At 41.5% G+C, this 18,978-nt stretch overlaps 1 protein-coding gene across 2 annotated transcripts in view; it reads left to right on the forward strand.

Annotated features, from left to right (window-relative positions):
* The window catches only part of CNTNAP5 (contactin associated protein family member 5), a 773,538-nt gene that overhangs the window by 573,017 nt on the left and 181,543 nt on the right, over positions 1-18,978 (forward strand). The window lies entirely within an intron of this gene.

Genomic DNA, 18,978 nt, shown 5'->3' on the forward strand with positions numbered 1-18,978 from the left:
TTTAAAACTATTCAATTCTTGAAGGTCGAGTTAATTCTTTTGATTCATTCGAATGCAGTTTTATTCAAGCGGTCTTGCTGCAGGTCAACACGCCTTGTACCCCTCACGTCTTTGCATCTTCTTCCTCACGCTCTGTTCTTCCTCTAAACCGAGTCTCCAGTGCCAGTTTTCCTGCTCTGAGCAGGGTGAGTAAACGGAAGTGTTGAAATGTGTCCCCTCCAAGGCATCACCAATTCTTGCCTGCAATAGTGTGATAGTCTCCTAACAGATATCCCTGTCTCTAGTTTTTTGTTTTAATAATTTCTGTTCTACACTGTTGCTTAAAATCTTACCATTCTGAAATCCTGTATCAGATCAACTTGCCCACCAGGTAAAGGCTAGATGTTCCCGCAGGTCACTCAAAGCCCAGGTCCCTACTGGGCTCTCTGACCCCTCTCTTGCCATTCTCCCGCATTTCCCCGCACAGCCGAGCTCTGTCTGGCCTCCTCACATGTCCGCACTGTTCTCTTTGCCTGGAATACCCTCACACTGGTCGGTCCTTCCAACCCTTCCTTATTCATTAAGATTTTGCTTTAACATGATTTCCTTCTCAAAGTCTTCCTTAACATCTGCAAGATGAATTCCCCTAGGCATGTTTCCATGCTTCCTTGATTATTCAAATTTCTAGTCTAGAATTCATGATGTTGCTGCAGGGGCCAAGGGAAAACCTCCCCTTCGCCCTCTAACGGTTTGCTGCAAATCAACTGGCAAAAGGCAGACTGATAGGAGAAAAGGCAGGCAGGTCTGTCTGATCATAGTTTTATGTGACATGGGTGCCTTTAGAATGAAGATCCAAATATACAGGGGAAACTGTCCATTTTTATGCTCAGGTCCAACAACGTGTGGACAGCTGTATAGAAACATGATTGGACAAAAGTGTGTGATCAAGTGCTAGCAGGCTGAGTGGGAAACCCGGCGGAGCCTGTCTGTTTGGATTCTTCTCTGCCTCTCTGAGCAACATTCCTTCCTTCTAGTGTGGGGCAGGACCCTCTCAAGAATGGGGGTCTTATGACCTGCAGTCAAACAGGATAGGTTAGAGAATTTCATCATGGCCAGCTTTTATACAGAAAGGTGGGTAAAGTTAGAGTAATAATTTTAGGTTTTATGGCTGGCTTTGGGGAGGTTCTGGTTTCTCTTACCGGACTGCCTTGGGGAAGAGGGATTCTGGCCTTGGGGGAGAATGAGGAGCCAGAGAAAGAAGGGCGGGAGAAGGTTGGAGAAAGACTTTTGCTTCTGAGGCTGTTTCTGAGGCCTTCGGTTTGGAGTATGATTTTCTGATCCCCAACATTGCTGCAATTATTTCTTTCAGGCCCATATATCACATCATGTTGTAAACTCAGAGAGGTAGATGTGTCTATCTGGATCTGTATTCCTGGCATTATAGCACAGTGGCTGCCACCTATTTAAAACTCAGCCAGTATTTGGGGGATGAATTATTCTGTCCACGCATTCAGTGGTCCCTCTTTTCTTCAATTAGACCATGAACTTCCATGGTCTGGAACCTCTGCACCCACCGTCATCTTAGGTAAATCACGTGACACGTGATAAGGTCAATGGTGGTTCGTCTGTTAAGTGGCCGCTGACAACCCTTTCCATTCCTGCCTGTGCGTGCTGCTCATCCTAGAAACAGAGGGAACCGTTTTCCCTTGTCCAGGAGTCTAGGCTGCCTTGTCATTGTGCCTTGTTTCGACCCTGTAACTCTGTGCCAGTTCTCTGTGTAAGCGTCAGAAGACATAACAGCTTCTACCTTTGTGATCATGGGATCTGACAGCCATAGGAGAAGCGTGAGTGGGACTATTGAATGATAAGAGCCCCCACAGACATAGAAAGGACCAGAAAGTCTTCAGCTGTTCCAGCCATCCTAGCTGGGGGGCAGCCGTGGGAATGAGGCCTTCGGGATGCTCCAGTGCCAGCCACACTCCGAGGTGAACGTGGTCACAGCCAATACCACATGTGGAAAAGGCCTCAGGAAATTCTGAGCTACAATACATTGTTTTGCTCAACCAGAGATCAGCAAATGATAGTCCGCGTCACCCACTGTTTGCAGGTTTATTGAAACACAGCCAGCTTTATTTGTTTACATATTCACTATAGCTGCTTTTGCACTACCGGGGGAATTGAGTAGCCATGACAGAGACCATATGGCTTTCAAAGCTTAAAATATATATGATCTGAACTTTTACAGGAAAATTTGTGGACCCTGTTTTAAGGCACTAACTTTGAGGTAGTTTGTTCAGCAGCAAAAGATCACTGAAACCACTGCTGGCAGATTTCAGCTGAGTCACGGAGGTGAAGGGGACAGAAAGATGTCTCAGGTGTTGTGAGGTGTGGCCTCCACGTCCAAGCGCTGAGAGCCCAGCACATGACGGATGGCGCGAACAAAAATCAATCTCTTTTTTGTTCCAAATCTCTTTCTTTTTCCTTTTCCTACTAATGTTGGAAAAGAAAATATGAACACAGACTAAGAGAAATTAAGTAAAATATATTCCCCAATCATGTGCACGTGGTGGGATTAGAGTTGCTTAGGGTATTATCTTCCATCGTTACCGAACTGAATCGAAGAATGACCTGTTCAGAAGCCAGGGGGTGAGCGCCATGGTCTCCGTGGAGTCCTGGCTGGCGCAGGGGCCCTTCTGTGTTCAGCATCTGTCACTCCCTCCCAGCCCTCCCATAGGATTCCTCGAAGGGCACATCCATCTGTTCTTTTGAAATCAGAGAATTTTTTTCCTGTGACACATGAATCTCTTCTTGTGAATTCTGAAATTCTTTACTGACAAGTTTTAGTTTCTGAAAAGGAGGTACTATGGCACCATGCCATAGTGGCAGGAGTAAGTTCAGAAATTGCACGGGGACGGGCACATGGCTCATGCCTATAATTCTAACGCTCTGAGAGGCCAAAGTAGGAGGATCACTTGAGCTCAGGAGTTTGAGACCAGCCTGAGTAAGAGCGAGGCTCCGTCTCTACTAAAAATACAAAAAATTAGCCAGGCATTGTGGTGCACATGTGTAGTCCCAACTACTTGGGAGGCTGAGGAAGGAGGATCACTTGAGCCCAGGAGTTTGATGTTGCCGTGAGCTTTGATGACACCACAGCACTCTACCCAGGGCAACAAAGTGAGACTCTGTCTCAAAAGAAGTCACATATGATCAGGTTCAAATCTCAGCTTCACCATTGTTTTGTTGTTGTTTGTTTGTTTGTACCTGGACAAGGTGCTTTAACCTTTCTGGGCATCATTTTTTTGTAAAGTAGAGACAAAAGTAGAAACATAATTGGCACATAATAAATAAATGCCTTTTTGTTCTATGTTTAATGAAAATGTATTATTTGACTATGCTCTATGCTCAGAGATGATCTCATTCAACATTAGAAATAAAAATCCTCAGAATATCGCTGCTTACCAGAAGAGATTAACTGTGGTCACCATTTGTTTAGGACATAATGTGTCCAAGACATTGTGCAAAGCTCTGGAATTATGAACACAGATATTATAAGTGATACAAACCTCTTTAATATGAGGAATGAGAGGTGTTCACTGTCAGATCTACTGGGACATAGGACTGGACTAGGTTTTATTAGGATTTTGAAATAAGAGTGCCAACAATTGACATCCATCGAGTGTTCATTACATGCCTCGTTTTAAGTACTTTACATGCGTTAGTTGCTCTTTTCCTGACACCCTGTGGCACCCGTGGCTGGAACACAAACGTCCCATCGCGACTGTACTTTCCCCGCGGAGAACCACTGCCCCACTCCAGAGTCACAGGCCAGTCTATTTTCAGTTGAATGAAATCATTTTTCCCCTTTGGATGTTTTAAAACATTCAAACCTAATATATCATATGAAATGATGTTATATAGCAAAAGAGAGCAAAACAAAAAGCACAAGAAAGTAAAACAAGACCAACAAACTTGACTGCTGTATTTTTTTCATAACTGGCTCTAACCAGTGGGAGCTGATAAGAGGCCATGAACTCTGAGTGACTGTCGCTCAACCTGGCTGAAGACGCTCGCCTGACCCATGAGCAGTGGGATTCCTTAGCACCGACTGCATACAGACGTATGGGCTCATTCCATTCCATCCGAGTGCTGGCTTTCATTGCTGAGTTGGCACAGCTCCACCACCTCCCCTTTCTAACCTTAAAACACCCAGACTTCTCTCTTCTCTGTGAACTACTTAGTAAATTTCTTCACAAGTGAGTGCTCCCAGGCCTAGAAAGTGAATAACCTTGGCATTGTCATTTTAAAAACAATTTTGGTTTTCTTTTCTTTTTAAACTCTAGTAGTCTTTATTTGATTCTTTGAGGAGGCATTAAGTGAACGAGTAATTTGTCTGCTGCCACTAAGCTCAACAAGGCTGAGATTTGAACCCAAGCAGTTTGTGTCTAGAATCAGTGCGCTGGCTGCTTGCCTGCCTAGAGTCAAATATTGACACCAAGTTCTTTTCTGTAGTGAAACACCAAGTGCTTGAACCAGTTGAAATTATCTCCACAGTTGTGTGGTTTGGCAGGAACAGTGGTGAAGAACTTAATGATACAAAAAATAAGAATCATTCACTATAATACATGTAAGCAACAATTTTTAGCACAATTTTAGACAATTTTTAGTATCCCTGGTGGTATAATGGTAAATGTTGAACAATAAGCTCTTCAAAAAAATGTGTATCTGAATATGTGTACATAAATTTATCATAAATTTACTGATACAAAGGGTACACAGCAAACTTACAATAACAGTAAAATATGATTATTATTATAAATTCTATAAAGACATTTTATACTTACAGAATATATTTGTTGATTTTTTGCCACATTCTGGTAATCACAGTCAACCTGTGGTTGCAATTGGTAAAAGAATATAATTCCAACATCAGTGCCAGTCGCTGTTCTCATTTACGTTAATGGGTAAGACAAAAGTGAAACAATGAAGGCCTATGTTGAAACTTCACTTGTTTGTCAACTTTTTTGGTGAATCAAACAACAGATTTTGAATACTATTAATAGCAGAATATTTCCTCAATTTTGTGCATGTGTTACAATGTAATGGAAGCAACATGACATATTTTTAAATTTAATCTGTATCACAAGTATTTTCTCCATCACTTTCTCAAGTCTAGAGAATCAGTAGGACGATAAATGAAGCCCCGATTTGTAGTTCATCAGTTTCCACGTGTGACACCCTCGCATGGCCGATTTCACCCATGACCACGCCGAAACCGGAAGTGGGACTGGGAGAGACACACAGGGTTCAGTTACAGCAGACACAGATAACTTCGAGAGCAGAGATCGTGTGAGATGCAGTAAAATAATATGAAAGTCTCTAGTTTTGAGTATTCTCTTTGTTTTTAATATGATTCATCAACCGAAAGTTTATATAATTTAAGTTTTAATAGCAACTATGTTTCACAGCCAGTTTGCACCCTTTCTGATATTTAGCACAATCAGTGCTCTCGAGTTGGTACTTAGTGCAGAACAGGAAAAATACAATCACCATTGTGAGTGCGACTCCAAAGTATACCTAAACTATCTGACATCGTCAAACCATCCGAAACAGAGGAAGTATCTCCCAAACCTAAGTGGATGTAAAGGACATATTAGCATATCTAAGGAAAGACTATTAATCAAAAGGGAACTGGGCAGTGGGGAACCCGATGGAGGGGATTAGGGCTGATGGGCTGCTATGCCAGGGTGCCCGTGGCCAAGGCTGTCTGGTGCCTCTGGCAGGGGGAGGCATCACACTCGCTGTTCTCTGGGTGACCCTTGCAGGGGGTGGGGAGAGCTCAGCGCTGTCCTAGGTTCTTTGTGCATGTTTCCGCTTCTAGTTGTTAAAGCAATTTCCTAGGTAGCAGCATTGCTTCCACTTTTTTTTTTTTTTTTTTTTTTTTTTTGAGACAGAGTCTCACTTTGTTGCCCGGGCTAGAGTGAGTGCCGTGGCGTCAGCCTAGCTCACAGCAACCTCAAACTCCTGGGCTCAAGCGATCCTACTGCCTCAGCCTCCCGAGTAGCTGGGACTACAGGCATGAGCCACCATGCCCGGCTAATTTTTTTATATATATATTTTTAGTTGGCCAGATAATTTCTTTCTATTTTTAGTAGAGACGGGGTCTCACTCTTGCTCAGGCTGGTCTCGAACTCCTGACCTCGAGCGATCCACCCGCCTCGGCCTCCCAGAGCTAGGATTACAGGCGTGAGCCACCGCGCCCGGCCTGCTTCCACTTTTAAGACCATAAAACTGAGGTTGAAGACTGGTGAAGTAATTTGCTCAAAACCACTCATATCTGAAAAGGTAGAGCCAGAATGTGAACCTGAGAGGAACCCCAAAGCCTTCACGGTTTTATCCTCAAGATTTAAACAAATAAAAACACTCAGAACTGGGAATCACCTTGGGTGTTAACAAATGTCGTGGTGCCACTGGGGCCTATCCAGATGACCCAGAGAAAGATGGATAGAATGGTTCCTATTAAAACTGAGAAAATGTTACTATTGGGAAGTTTGGCATATTTGGGAGTGTTTGCTTTTGAGATTCTGACTGTGGAAGAAAGCTTTTCAAAATCTTCACTCGCCTTTGCCCAATAGCAAGAATTCCTTTGCTGGTAAGTCAAAGAAGCAGAAAGCAATGCACCAATATTCTCAATTTCATCTCTTCCTCCTGCACTTTTATCCCAGAATTTCAGCTGCAAATGAAATAAAAAGGCTTGGAATCTGTTCTATCTTAGAGAGATATCTCCTTTAACATCCACCCCGTCTTAAATTCACCTACTTTATCTATTTTTCCTCCTGCCTCTCAATGAGAAATGGTCTTCAAATGACCAGTAAAAAGCTGATTTCTCCCTGGTGACAATGGTCAGCCCTGCCTTTGCTCCCTTGAGCTACTCAGTCCTCGTATAAATCATTGTTTAAATCACTGAGTCGTATGTTCCTGAAGAGGAACAAGGAAGCTGAGTTCATTTAATAATTCCCTAAAATATGTCCTTCATCAATGAATCAATGAGCTTAGCAAGACAACCATAGCTCAGGCTGACTTGCTGTCAGACCATTTGGCTTTTGAAGCATCTTAAGTGAGGGAGTCGAGGTATTTGTGCCATTCTTCAGTTCTCAAACGTATGTCCAATCCTGACACCATCACCATTAAACACACACACATACACACTCAAGCACACACACTATACACACATGTGCACAAATATGTATTCACAAATACATTTTTTATTGGTGACTTATAGATTAAGATTTAGTTCCATGAAACAGTTCTTGGTGTAGCTAAGGTACTCTTTATGGATTGGATCCTTACTTTCTGTTTTCAAATTCACAGAATTTTAGAATTTTGTGGGAAACTGAGTTCTGTTCCTTTCAACTGTCTCAATGTATGAGGAAATGCATCTCAGAAAGCTTAATGAACTTCATCTGAGCCACACATCCACTCAACAGTGGGTCTGTTTACGCAACTCAGATGCCCTGATATTTTTTGAAATAATATATTTACTTTTTTAGAATAGTTTTATATTTACACAAAATAGACAACAATATAGAGTTCCCACATACCCTGTCCCCAGTTCCTCCTATCGTTCAGACCTCACGTTTGTATGATACGTTGTTATAGCTAATGGACCCATGTCAATCCATTTTCCTTAACTAACATGCAGAGTTTATTTGGATTTCCTTAGTTTTTATCTAATATGTTCTTCTCTCCCGGGATTCCATCCAGGACACCCACATTACATTCGCCTGACAGGTCTCCTTAGGCTCCTCTTGGCTCTGACAGTGTCTCCGGTTTTCTGTGTCTGTGATAAGCTTGACAGTTTTGAGGAGTATTGGTCAGGTGTTTTGTAGAATGATCCCCTTATTGTTACCCTAGTGATTTCTCTCCCTTTATTCAAGACTGACTTTTTTTCCTTGGCAACTTCAGCAAGGCCTATCTTATCTTAAGTGAGCAATGTGAGTGAGTAATTTGATGGATAGATCTGAAAGGCCATCCCTTAATTAAAAAAAAAAAAGCCATATCCTTCCAGAAACCTGGCATAAGCACATCCTCCACTAGAGGATTCTTCATCTGGGAGTGCCCTCTGGGGTGCAGGTGCTGCCCAAGCAGTGCAGGCATCGGCCCTCGGTCAGCCATTCACAACTCAGCACAATTACTTTGTAATTTTTTTTAATATATGTATTTTATTTTAATTTTTTTATTGATACATAATAATTGTACATATTCATGGATTACATATTACATCTTGATGCAAGCACACAACATACAATGATCAAATCAGGGTAACTGGGACAAGATTCACCTAAAACATCCATCATTGCTTTATGTTGGGAGCATTTGAAAACTTCTAGCTATTCTGAAATACAATAAACTATTGTCAACTATGGTATAGATAACTATACTTTGTAATTCTTGTTTTTCAACTCTACGGACTGTATGCTATGCACTATTCCGTACACTTGCATGAATTAATTATCACATTATTACAACACCCTTATGAAATAGGCTATATTATCGCCCTCATTTATATAAGGAAACAAGGTATACGTTAGAATGTAGCGTGCACCAAGATCCAGAGGGGAGACAGCATGGACCTGCAGAAAGGTAGGAAGCATTTTAGTCCTAAGAGGAATAAGTGGTACGTGATGGGGCCACAGCCTGGAGGCTCTTTGTGGTCTTGTTAAGGCCACAGATTTTTTTTCTCTGAGGAAAGAGGTAATAATGGAAAGGTTAGTAAAAGAGGTGTGACTTGCTCAGATGTATGTTTTAAGGTAATCACTTTCCTGCAGCTGCAGAATGGGTTTGAGATGAGCAAGACAGGAGCAGGGAGGCTGTGAGGCATGCGGGCTAGGACAGGATCTGCAGGAAGGCTGAGGAAAGGCCTTGGAAATTTGGCTTCAAACAGGCCTCACTGACCCTCGTTCTCTTCTGACATTCTTGGAACTGCAACTGGGAAACTCAGAGATTTCAATACTGCTAAGTTCGAGGGAGGATACATGTATTTGTGTATGTTTGTTTGTATAATTAGTCATCTACATCTATCATGTGTTATTTGATTAGTAGCAGATATTAATCTTTTTTGTAAACTATGGTAAGCAAGCAATAAAACATTTTTGTGTTCTCTTTTCAAATTGAATCTGAATCTGAGTTGGCCTGCCAAGAATGCAATCTTGGTGATTACTGGGTCCCCTTCCTGAGCACAAGGAGCCAGGGGGGCTTACACAGTCTCCCCGGGGGAGGAGGCTCCTAACCTGCTTGCCACGGGCACCACTAACATTCCCACAAGCCAGGCACGCGGTGCCACTGCTAACTCCAGAGAGACGTGGGCCAAAGCCCTCTTCTCTGCCAGCAGCATGCAGGTGTGGGTTCCAGCCACCTGGGCCCCCTGGGAGCCTGCCCATCCCTCGCCCCAGCCCATGCACGAGCCTGTATGAGGGACTCACTCTGTTTTCTTCCCATGGAGGGACGTCTCTCTTTTCCTCAGTGTTTTTGCCTCAGCCCCTCCCAAGAAGCTGCAGCCAGGGTGTCCGGTGGCATTTCCTGTGTTGGTGGACATGTTCTATCCTACGTTGTCCAGCATCAGAGCCACTAGCCACACGTGGCTGTTGATCACTGGAAACATGGCTAGCACAAGCGGAGACTGAATATTTAATTCAATTTAAATTTTAATTAATTTAAATTGGAGTTTAAATAGCTTCATATAGCTATTAGTTACAATGCTGTACAGTTAAATAGCAAGAATAGGCAGGAAGGAGGCTGATTTAAGCAGCTGTGCTTTCTGCCTTGCCGTGCAAATCACCCCGAAGACTAAGAGCATAGGGGCTGGTTACTTGCTTAGAACAGGGAGGGAAACATATATAAATTCTTTTCTCAATAAATCCTCCTGACATAGATGTATTTGATTCCATTCCTGCATGCTTTGAATGAATGCCTGTTTACAGTTTGGGATGAAGGGCCCAGACTGACAATCACAGTGATATTGGAAGGTTTCCTCCGGGCTCTGTCCTGTGGCCTTTCCCACCCCATGGTCCACCCACTGGGAGCCTGGCGTGACTGACACCGAGGTTCAGGACATTCAACACAGAGCCAGGCCAGCTTTAGCCTCCCTCCTCTCAGCAGAGCCAAGGGAGCAGGCTGTGCGGTGACATGGGATGGCCCAGGTTCTCCCAGGGTCAGCCGCCAGCCCCTCTGCTCCCTCAACAGCTTCACCTGGCGATGCCTCTCACTGCTTCTGTGAATGGTGCTCACAGAGCACATTCGCCACACACAGCCTTAGCAGGCTCCTGAGGTTGGTGGGTGGAAATGGTGAAGACAAAGAAGCATTTGGTCAAGTCTATAAAGTCATGGACAGGCTGTCTACACACAATTCTCAGTTGTAGATTCTTGTAATTCATTCCTTCCTTCCTTCCTTCCTTCCTTCCTTCCTTCCTTCCTTCCTTCCTTCCTTCCTTCCTTCCTTCCTTCCTTCCTTCTTTCCTTCCTTCCTTCCTCTTTTCTCTCTCTTTTTCTTTCTTTGTTTCTTTCTTTCTTCCTTCCTCCTTTTCTTTTCTTTCCTTTTCTTTTCTTTTCTTTTTTCTTTTCTTTCTTTCTTTCTTTCTTTTCTTCTATTGAGCTATAATTCACATATCATAAAATTCATCACATTAAAGTGTAAGTTTCGGTGATTCTTAGTATACTCACAAGATTGCACAACTCTCACTACTATATGATCTTAAAATATTTTCATTAATCCAAAATGAAACCCCTTACCTGTTAGCAATTCTCCTGATTTCCCTCTCCTCTAAGCCCTTGGTGACCATTAATCTAATGTCTATCTCCATGAATTTGCCTATCCTGGATAGTTGATATAAATATGTTTTTTTCCCCTTGCTTCTTTCACTTAATATAATGTGGGGGTTTGTTGTTGTTGTTTTGTTTTGTGTTTTGAGACAGAGTTTCACTCTGTTGCCTGGGCTAGAGTGCCATGGCATCAGCCTAGCTCACAGAAACCTCAAACTCCTAGGCTCAAGTGATCCTCCTGCCTCAGCCTCCCAGAGTGCTAGGATTATAGGTGTGAGCCACTGCACCTAGACAATATAATGTTTTTGTGATTCATCCATGTTGTAATATATCTCAATATTTCATTCCTTTTTTTACTGCTGAATAATATTCTTTGGATGTACACAACACATTTTGTTTATCCATTCATCAGTTAATGAGCATTTGGGTAATTTATAGTTTTTTGGCTGTTATGAATAATAATGCTATAAATATTATACACAATTTTTTGTGTGAACATACATTATTAGTTTTCTTTTTTTTTCTTTTTTTTTATTTCAGCTTATTATGGGGGTACAAAAGCTCAGGTTATATATATTGCCCATATCCATCCCATCCCCCTGAGTCAGAGCCTCTAATGTGTCCATTCTCCAGATAGTGCGCCTGGCACTCACCATGTAGTCATACCTCCATCCCCTCCCCCCACCCCCCACCTCCCCGAGTCAGCACCTTCAAACATGGCCATACCTCAGACGGTGCGCAACGCACTCATCATGTAGGCATACACCCATCCCCTCCCCCCACCCCCTGCCTCAGTCTGATATCCAGTTGGTATCATTCCCCAATGTGCATTTAGGTGATGATCAGGGAAACGAATTTGCTGGTGAGTACATGTGATGCTTGTTTTTCCATTCTTGGGATACTTCACTTAATATAATGGGTTCCAATTCCCTCCAGGAGAACCAAAGAGATGTCGTATCACCGTTATTTCTTATAGCTGAGTAATACTCCATGGTATACATATACCGCAATTTACTAATCCATTCGTGAATTGATGGGCATTTGGGTTTTTTCCACATCTTTGCAATTATGAATTGTGCTGCTATAAACATTCGGGTGCAGGTGTCTTTTTTATAGAATGACTTTCGTTCTTCTGGGTAGATGCCCAATAATGGGATTGCTGGATCGAATGGTAGGTCTACTTGAATCTGTTTAAGGTATCTCCATATAGTTTTCCATAGGGGTTGCACTAGTTTACAGTCCCACCAGCAGTGTATTAGTGTTCCTGTCTCTCCGCATCCACGCCAACATGTGTTGTTTTGGGACTTTTTGATAAAGGTCATTCTCACTGGGGTTAAGTGGTATCTCATTGTGGTTTTGATTTGCATTTCCCTAATGATTAGAGATGTTGAACATTTTTTCATATGTTTGTTAGCCATTTTTATATCTTCTTTTGAAAAATTTCTATTCATGTCCTTTGCCCACTTTTTGATAGGGTTGTTTGATTTTTTCTTACTGATTTTCCTGAGTTCTAAATATATTCTTGTTATCAGTCCTTTGATGTGTAGTATGCGAAAATTTTTTCCCATTCTGTAGGTTGTTTGTTTACTCTCATGACTGTTTCTTTGGCTGTGCAGAAGCTTTTTAATTTGATCAGTTCTCATTTATTTATTTTTGTTGTTATTGTGATTGCCTTAGGGGTCTTCTTCATAAATTGTTTGCCTAGGCCAATGTCTGTAAGAGTCTTTCCTACATTTTCTTCTAGGATTCTAATAGTTTCCCACCTAATGTTTAAGTCTGTTATCCACCGTGATTTGATTTTTGTGAGAGGTGAAAGCTGTGGTTCCTGTTTTAGTCTTCTACATGTGGCTATCCAGTTTTCCCAGCACCATTTGTTAAATAAGGAATCTTTTCCCCAGAGTATGTTTTTGTTTGCTTTGTCAAAGATTGGATGGCTATATGAGGATGGTTTTATATTTGGATTTTCTGTTCTGTTCAACTGGTCTATGTCCCTGAACTTGTGCCAATACCAAGCAGTTTTAATAATCACAGCTTTGTAGTATAGTTTTAAGTCTGGCAAATAAATACCTCTCATTTTGTTTTTGTTGCTTAAAATTGCTTTTGCTAAATGGGGTCTTCTCTGGTTTCATACAAAGCATAAAATTATTCTTTCTATATCTGTGAAAAATGATATTGGTAATTTAATGGGGATTGCATTGAATCTGTAGATAACTTTGGGCAGTAGAGACATTTTAACAATGTTGATTCTTCTGATCCACGAGCATGGTGTGGTTTTCCACCTATTTACATGTTCTGCAATTTCCTTCCTCAGTGTTTCATAGTTCTCCCTATAGAGGTCCTTTACCTCCTTAGTTAAATATATTCATAAGTATTTTATTTTCTTTGTTGCTATTTTGAAGGGTATTGAGTCCTTAATTTGGTTCTCTGTTTGACTGTTATTGGCATATATGAATGCCTCTGATTTGTGTGTATTGATTTTGTATCCCGAGACTTTACTGAATACATTGATCAATTCCAGAAGTTTCTTGGTTGAATCCTTGGGGTTTTCTAGATATAACATCATGTCATCAGCAAAGAGTGAGAGTTTGATCTCTTCTTTCCCTATTTGGACTCCCTTGATTCTGCTCTCTTGCCTGATAGCTCTCGCAAGGACTTCCAATACTATGTTGAAAAGTAATGGGGACAGTGGGCAGCCTTGTCTGGTTCCAGTTTGAAGTGGGAAGGCTTTCAATTTTTCCCCATTCAGTATGATGGTGGCTATGGGTTTGCCATATATGGCTTGTATCATTTTTAGATAGGCCCCGTCTATGCTTATTTTGTTAAGTGTTCTTATCATAAAAGGGTGTTGAATTTTGTCAAATGCTTTTTCTGCATCTATTGAGAGGATCATATGATCTTTATTTTTTATTCTATTTATGTGGTGAATTACATTTATAGATTTGCGTATGTTAAACCATCCTTGCATCTCTGGGATGAAGCCCACTTGGTCGTGATGGATTATTTTTTTGATAAGCACTTGGATTCGATTTGCTAGGATTTTATTGAGAATTTTTGCATGTGTATTCATAAGGGATATTGGCCTGTAGTTTTCTTTTTTTGTTGCATCCTTTCCTGGTTTTGGTATTAAAATTATGTTGGCTTGGTAAAATGTGTTGGGGAGAATTCCATCCTTCTTGATATTGGAGAATAGTTTATGTAGGATGGGCACCAGTTCTTCTTTGTAGGTATAGTAAAATTCAGGTATGAACCCATCTGGTCCAGGGCGTTTCTTTTTGGGAAGGCTTTTTATTGCTGTTTCGATTTCAGATCTAGATATTGGTCTATTCAGGAATTCTATTTCTTCCTGGTTGAGTCTGGGAAGGCTGTGTATTTCTAAAAATTTGTCCATTTCCTCCTCATTTTCCAATTTGTGTGCATAAAGATTTTTGTAAAATTCATAGATGATGTCATGTATCTCTGTGGCATTGGTCGTGATTTCTCCTTTCATGTTCCTGATGCAGGTTATTAGAGTTTTTTCTTTTCTGCTCTTGGTTAGCCTAGCCAGAAGTGTGTCAATCTTGTTTATTCTTTCAAAGAACCAACTTTTTGTTTTATTAATCTCCCTTATGGTTTGTTTATTGTCCTTTTCATTCAGTTCTGCTTTGATCTTAATAATTTCTCTCCTTCTGCTGGGTTTGGGGTCGGTCTGTTCTTCCTTCTCCAGGTCTTTGAGTCTATTCATTAGATTGTCTATTTGTAAGTTTTCTGTCTTTTTGATATAGGCATTTATGGAAATAAATTTTCCTCTCAGGACTGCTTTAGCTGTGTCCCACAGATTTTGATAAGTTGTGTCTCCTTTGTCATTTAATTCAAAGAATCTTTTGATTTCCGTCTTAATTTCTTCATTTGTAAAATAATCATTCAAGAGAAGGTTGTTTAGCTTCCATGACTTTGAGTAGGAATGAGAATTTCTGTTAGGGTTCATTATTGCTTTTATTCCGCTGTGATCTGAGAAGATGTATGGTATAATTTCTATTTTTTTTTAATTTTTAAAAACATGCTTTATGTTCTAGGATATGGTCAATCTTGGAGAATGTCCCAAGAGCTGGTGAGAAGAAAGTATATTCAGTGGATTTTGGGTAGGATGTCCTGTAGATGTCAGTCAGGCCCATTTGTTCTAGCATTCTATTTAAGTCCATTACTTCTTTGTTTATTTTTGTTTGGAGGATCTGTCCTGTACTGTCAGTGGTGTGTTAAAATCTCTGACTATTAACGTGCTGTTATCTATCATTTTGTTCAAATCAAGTAGGGTTTGCTTTATGAATCTGGGTACACCTAAGTTGAGTCCATATATATTAAGTATAGTTATGTCTTCTTGTTGAATTGTACCCTTCACGAATATATAGTAACCATTTTTGTCTTTCATTACTTTTATTGATTTAAAAACTAAGTTATTGGAGATTAAAACCACCACGCCAGCTTTGTTTTGGCTTCCATTTGCTTGAAATATCGATTTCCACCCTTTTATTTTCAGTCTAAATGCATCCTTGCAGGTTAGATGAGTTTCCTGAAGGCAGCAGATACTTGGCTTGTATTTTTTTAACCATTGGGCCAGTCTATGTCTCTTGAGTGGGGAATTCAATCCATTCACATTTAATGAGAGAATTGATAAGTGAGACTGATTTCTGTTCCTCGTGTTGGGTTGCATTTCATTATTCTGTTTTCTCACTTGAGCCATTGTGATAACTGGGTTTTCATCTTCTCTTGAGTAGTTTTATATTTGTGGGTCTTTCTTGTGCTGGTCTGTGTGTGACTCTGTTTTGAGTACTTCTTGGAGAGCTGGTCTTGTCTTGGTGAATTCTCTGAGTTTTTGTTTATCTGAGAATGTCTTAATTTCACCTTAATATATAAAGCTGAGCTTAGCTGGGTATAAGATTCTAGGCTGGGCATTATTGTGTTTCAGAAGAATGAGAATGGGGCCCCAGTCTCTTCTTGCCTGTAAGGTTTCAGTTGAGAAATATGGCGTAATTCGGATGGATTTTCCTTTGTATGTTACTTGTTTCTTTCTCCTTACAGCTTGAAGAATGGTCTCTTTAGTGGAAATTTTGGTCAGTCTGATAACTGCATGACGTGGTGTCTTCCTATTTGGTATGAATCTCCCAGAGGTTCTTTGAGCTTCTTAAACCTGTATATCTAGAGTTTTGGCAAGACCTGGGAAATTTTCCTCAATTATGTCTTCAAATAGCTTATCCAACCCTTGCTTATTGTCTTCTTCACCCTCAGGAATGCTGATAACTCTCACGTTAGGTTTCTTCACATAATCCCACATTTCTTTTAGGCTTTGGTCTTTTCTCTTATTTCCTTGCTCCATCTCTGTGACTGACTTATTTAATTGGAAAGTGTTATCTTCGATCTCTGAGATCCTTTCTTCTGTTTGATCTACCCTGCTCTTGAGACTTTCCACTGTGTTTTGTAGCTCCCTGAATAAATTCTTCATTTCCAGGTGTTCAGTTTGATTTTTCTTCAGTATTTCTATTTCTTTAGTGAATTTTTCTTCCAAGTCCTGGATCTTTTTTGTGGTTTCTTTGTGTTGGTTATCCATTTTTTCTTGCATAATATTCAGCTTATTTATGATCCATGTTTGAAATTCTTCCTGTGACATATTGCTATTTCGAGTCTGGTTTGTGTCAATTGGTAGAGAACTAGTAATCCTCTTTAAGGTGAGGTTTCAGCTTGATTCTTTATACTCCCAGAGATCTTTTGCTGAGCCCTTCCCATCTGGATCAATCCTTAGGTCCGTTCTTTCTGCTTTAGCCTGAATATAGGCATGCCATGCGCGCTGATCTTGGGCTGTGCAGCAGCCTAGTAAGCTGCCTCCTCTGTCACTAGGGGGAGCCCTTCATATGTTGTTCAGGTTTTTGCTCCCTCAGCTGGGGGATTGCTCCTGTTGGGTCCAGCCCCAGATAATTAATTTGACCTGAAACTGGTTTGAGAGTCCTGTCTCTGGGCTGTTCTACTTGCAGACGGAAAGTGACTTTTTCCTTGCCTCTTCCTCTCCCGGGGTGGTTTCTGCCTCTCTCTGCGCAAAAGACAGTGGCTAGGGGGAGGGGGGTGCCCACATTTGCCCAGCACCCCAGCTGCTGCAGCTCCCGGGGGCGACGGTCCGCCCACCCCAATATCCGTGAGGTCCACGCTCCGCTCCCTCGTGACTGGGGAAGCCCTCAGTGTTCACGCAAAGGCGGAGCTCCTAGTGGGGGGCCACGGACCAGGGGAGGGAGCCACCTGGTTCCCAGTCACTCCGCAGTGGCTAGGCTGGGGACCCCAACAATTGCAGCTGCCTGCACACCGGTCGCTGGTGCTGGGGGCGAATGTTCAGGGTCCGACAGGGGCCGGATGAGCCAGGGATTGAGGGAGCCCAGCCGCCCGCGTAAAGGAGACAGTTCGGCGTCCCCCAGGTGTCTTTCGCTGTAGCCCAGCGCAAACCCTCTCCGATGGGTTGCAGTCCGCCCACAGATCCCCGGGGTCCGAAATGCCCCCCGCTATTGTCTCCTCTCCGCAGAGCCCCACGTCTCCCATGGTGATTCTGCACTGGCTTCAGGCAGATCCCTAACTGAGTGGGAGTCGGGGTCAGTGGGGAAACAGGCCGCTTTCCTGTGGGGCTGAACCCCCCTTACTCGCTGGTGAGGCGGGTACAGCCGACCCACGCTCCCCTCTCTGTTGTCCGTCCACGCACTCTCCAGATTTTCACGATCTGGTTTCCCGTTCACCTCAGTCTTTTCTTGCTCTCTGTGTCCCACGCTGATTCTCCGTGGATTCACACTGCTGTTCTGGTGGGGGAGCAATCCTCTAGCGTTGTGGCAGACTGAGATCCATGCCTTCCTCTCCAGGAGCATGAATCCAGGAGGTCACCACCGCTCTGCCATCTTTCTCTCCCTATTTTTAGTTTTCTTGAGTGTATATTTAGGAGTAGAATGGCTGGATCATATGATAATTCTATGTTTAAATATTTTAGGAATCACCAAACTTTTCCATAGAGGATGCACCCTTTTACATTTTGATTAGCAGTATTTGAAGAGTCTAATCTCTCCACAACTTTGCCTATTATTGTCTTTTACTGTCTTCATTCTAGTGATTATGAAATGGTATCTCACTGGGGTGTGATTTGCATTTTCTTAATGACCAATGATGTTGAGCATCTTTTCATGGTGAGGTACTGATCATTTTTTAAAAATTGGGTTACTTTTGTTTATATTGTTGAATTTTAAGAATTCTTTATATATTCTAGAAACTAGACCCTCATCTAATATATCCTTTGAAAATATTTTTTCCGACTCTATTAGTTTTCTTTTTTTGTATTTTAATATAAACTTTGGTGTGTATATTTAAAATATACAGCATTATGTTATGAGATATAGATGTATGTAGATAGTAAAAAGTTTATGATAGTGAAGCAAATTAAGATATCCATGATCTGACATAGTTACCTGTTATTTTTGAGGAGTTTATGTGACAAGAACAGCTGTATCTACTCATTTATGAATCTCATATACAGTACAATTTTATCACCTCTGGTCTTCATGTTGTACATTAGGTCTCTAGACTTGTTTATCCTGCATATCTGCTATTTCGTGCCCTCTGACCTCTATTTCTCCATTACCCCGCACACTCCCCTGCCCCCATTCCCTGTCCTGGTAATCAATGTTTTGTTCTCTATCCTGCATATTTGAATTAGTATTTTTTAGGATCCACATGTAAGTGAAATCATGCAATATTTTTCTGTCTATGTCTGGCTTATTTCACATATTATAATATCCTTTAGGTTCCCCTATGGAAAATGGCCAGATCTTCTTTTTTTAGGGCTGAATGGTACTCCATTCTATATATGTATCATGGCTTCTGTATCCATTGTCTGTTGATAGACACTTATATTGTTTTCATATCTTGACTATTGTGAATAATGCTGAAATGAACATGGGGGTGCAGATATCTTTATGAGGCAGTGATTCCATTACCTTTGGGTATATGCTCAGGAGAGGGATTGCTGGGTCATATGATAGTTCTGTTTTTAATTTCATTAGAATCCTCCATACTGTTTTCCATAATGGCCGCACCAATCTGAATTCCCACCATCAGTAGACAAAAGTTCCCTTTGTTCCACACCCTTGCCAACATTTTTATCTTTTGACTTTTTGATAATAGCCATTC

Source organism: Lemur catta, chromosome 8, assembly GCF_020740605.2.
Source record: "Lemur catta isolate mLemCat1 chromosome 8, mLemCat1.pri, whole genome shotgun sequence".
Taxonomy (NCBI): Eukaryota; Metazoa; Chordata; class Mammalia; order Primates; family Lemuridae; genus Lemur; species Lemur catta.